The sequence below is a fragment of the Pongo abelii genome, chromosome Y, assembly GCF_028885655.2.
Source record: "Pongo abelii isolate AG06213 chromosome Y, NHGRI_mPonAbe1-v2.0_pri, whole genome shotgun sequence".
Lineage (NCBI taxonomy): Eukaryota > Metazoa > Chordata > Mammalia > Primates > Hominidae > Pongo > Pongo abelii.
The window spans coordinates 49,174,284-49,177,786 of NC_072009.2; the positions used below are offsets into that span (position 1 = coordinate 49,174,284).

The 3,503-nt window shown below is 51.8% G+C and overlaps 1 pseudogene; it reads right to left on the minus strand.

Annotated features, from left to right (window-relative positions):
* Positions 1-786: 786 nt before the first annotated feature.
* LOC129053489 (tubulin beta-8 chain-like) lies at positions 787-3,197 on the minus strand (annotated as a pseudogene).
* Positions 3,198-3,503: the final 306 nt, after the last annotated feature.

The following is a 3,503-nucleotide window of genomic DNA, read 5'->3' on the forward strand; positions in this document are numbered from 1 at the left end:
GAGCATCAGACCCCCAGACTGGGACAGGTAAGAACTCCACTCAGGTGTTTTTCTCACTGATTGCCACTTGGGGAAAGCAACACTTGTGAGCATCTGCCTGTCTCCCCAGGTCCTGTTCAGAAACTCTATCTGTGCCTTTGGAGAGACTGCCCCAAGCACACAGGCCCAGCAGCCACCATCTATGGCCCCCAGGACCTAATCACCTACATAGGGTTCAGTGCATGTGAGCAGACACTGGGCTTGATTCCTGCCCAACAGCTCATGCCAGATACCCCATGCCCACCTCATTAAGAGAATGAAGCCACATGTTCACACCCAGGCCGTCATGGTGATAGAGTGGCTGGGGTCCTACCTTCCCACCCTTCAATGCTGGTTCAGAATCAGCTGTCAGACCACATTCCTACCCTGAGGTGGGACTTTGGGACATTGTGCACCAGGGACACTGACCACTTTTAAAGTTCCAGAAACAGAGGGCCAGCTGTTTCCCTGGAAGTTTGTTACATGGGATAACCCAAGGCTTGCCTTCAGGAACGGGTTTCCCACCACATAGCTGCCCAAGTCCCGGCACATCCATAAGTTCATGTGAAGCCTTCCTGCCACATCCACAGCCCATGCCAACCCCTCCTGGAAACACTGGAATGCTTGTTCCTGGGCATGTGATAAGCCCAGACAGCTTCAGCCTTGCAGGACAACTAAGCACATCTGGCAGTAGTAGCCAGAGAGCCTATAGAAAGAAGTTAGAGATGAAACAAGATGTTATGAGAATACTTTACTAGGCAAAATCACATACCATAAAAATGCTTTAAAATGCATCAGAAGAAGATGAAAAGACACAAATGGACAATTGCATAGTGATACAGGGCTGTCAGAACACAATAAAGAATCCACATAGTTTCCATCCTTTACCCAAGAAAAGGAAAGTTCTAGGCCACCTCCTCCTCAGCACACTCCTCAAATTCTTCCTCCTCAGCCATGGCATCCTGGTACTGCTAGGTTTCCGGCACCAGGTCATTCATGTTGCTCTTGGCCTCAGTGAACTCTGTCTCATCCATGCTCTTGCCCATGTACCAGTGGAGGAAGACCTTGCACTTGAACATTGCTGTAACCTGTTCTGAGACATGCTTGAAGAGTTCCTGGATAGCCGTGCTGTTGCCCATGAAGGTGGCCAACACTTTTAGCCCCTGGGGTGGGATGTCACTGATGGCTGTTTTTTTTTGTTTTTTATTACTATTATACTTTAGGTTTTATGGTACATGTGTGCAATGTGCAGGTTAGTTACATATGTATACATGTTTTGGGGTAGCCAGTCAGCAAAGTAGCTGATGTTCTTATTTTGAATGTTGAACGTTTGTTCATCCACCCTCTTCATGGGCATGCAACCCCTGAAAATGGCAGCCACCATTAGGTAGTGCCCATGACTCGGGCAGCCATCATATTCTTAGCATCAAACATCTGCTGGGTAAGCTCAGCCACAGTCAGGGCCCGGTAATGCTGGCTGCCCTGGCTGGTCAGTGGGGCAAAGCCAGGCATGAAGAAATGCAGCCTGGGAAATGGGACCATGTTCACAGCCAGCTTCTGCAGGTCAGCATTCAGCTGACTGGGGAAGTACAGGCCCATGGTGACCCCACTCGTGGTAGCAGATAACAGGTGGTTCACATCACCATAGGTGGGTGTGGGCAGTTTTAGCGTTCTGGAATAGATGTCATATAGAGCTTCATTATCTAAGCAAAAGGTCTCATCTGCATTTTCTATGAGCTGGTGGACTGAGAGGGCGGCATTGTAGGTTCCACCACGGTGTCTGTCACCTTGGACTAGGGCAGGATGCTGAATGTGTTTATGATCCTCTCCGGACACTCCTCCTGGATCTTACTAATGAGAAGCGTATCCATCCCAGACCCAGTCCCCCCACCCAGGGAGTGGGTCAACTGGAAACCCTGCAGGCATTCACAGCTCTCACACTCCTTTCTGACAATGTCCATCACTGACTCCATCAGCTCCGCACCTTCTGTTTAGTGCCCCTTGGCCTTGTTTCCGGCCCCACACTGACCTGTAAGACAGTACAGTCAGTCACTTCATAGCCAGGTATACGGTCAACAGTGGTCACAACCACAATGCAAAATGGACCAAGTGTCACATGTAAGGTGAAAGCACCATTCATCCTGCAGGTGGGGCAAATGAAACACCCTACCCCAGAGTTACAGGACAGCAGCCTCCCCTGTTAGAAATTAAGTCAGGAGTCAAACCTCAGACATGCTAACAGACCTTACTGTAGGTGGCTCCTACCCATTTTCAGGGAAGACAGTAGCCACGGACTCAGCTCAGCTCCCTGCAGGGAGTTTACAACAGTAGCTTCTCACCTTAAAGAGACACCTGGGCCTTCCTCCCAAAGCCCATTTAGGAGAGGCAGATTGAGTGACTCTGAGGATAGGAAGATGTTCAGGAGCCTTAGCTCCACAGTTCCCACAGTGATGACATTTGGGAACTGCTAGATGAGCTGTCCTGGCTAAAGAGCCGCATGGCAGTCTTCACTCGCAGCTCAACAAAGATGAAGTCGTTGGCCTGAAGATCAACCCGAAGGGCCCCGAGCACACAGAGTCCATGATGCCCGGCTCCAGGTCCACAAGCACAGTGCAGGGCACATACCAGACCCCTGAGTGGGGCTGGAGGGTATTAGCAAGGGGAGGGCCACTCTTCCCAGGACAGCAATCAGAGGACTGGGTTCTCAACGCTGGCCTCATTGTAGTACATGTTGATGCGCTCCAGCTGCAGGTTGCTGTCCCTGTGGCAGGTGTCAGCAGAGTTGATAGGATGTTCATCAGAGATCACCCCCCCAGAACTGCAAGAGATTGGAGGGGCCAGACAGGCCAGGGCTGAGTCACTGAGGTCAGGAAGCCAGAGGCACCCCTGCCCCTCTCCTAGCTCCTCTACCACCCCCACCCTCATCCACACCAACATCCCTAGGCTGCCGTGTCCCTGGAGTCCACCTCGGCCGCCTCACCAGTCACCCAGTTCCACTGCATCCATGGCAGGGAGCCCAGGGTCTGCAATGCAGTGGCACCGCCCCTGCCACTGCCAGTGCCAACATCTTCCCTGGCCACCCAGCATGCCAGAGCTGGGACCTCAGAGCCCCAGATGCCAACCTTGGCACCGATCTGGTTCCTGCACTGCCGGGTCTGCATGAGCACAATCTCCCTCATGGCCAAGACGGTATTAGTGCAGCAGGAGAAATTTGAGAAGGAAGAGCTGATGTGCAACGACCCAGCCCACCCTCTGCCAAAGTTTAAATGGACCCTCACCTGCCTCCCTCAGCCTTGGATTGGGCTTCCAGAATAAGCAACAGCTTTACATCTGCACAGATGTACCCACCTGTGAATCCCTTGGAGTTGAACATCTGTTGGGGAACTCAGGTGGCCTTGCTGTGGTCCTTTGGATGTTGGGGAAATCTGGTCAGCTGGAGAACTTCCTCCCACATCTTTAGTTAGATTAAATCCGTAGCTGACATA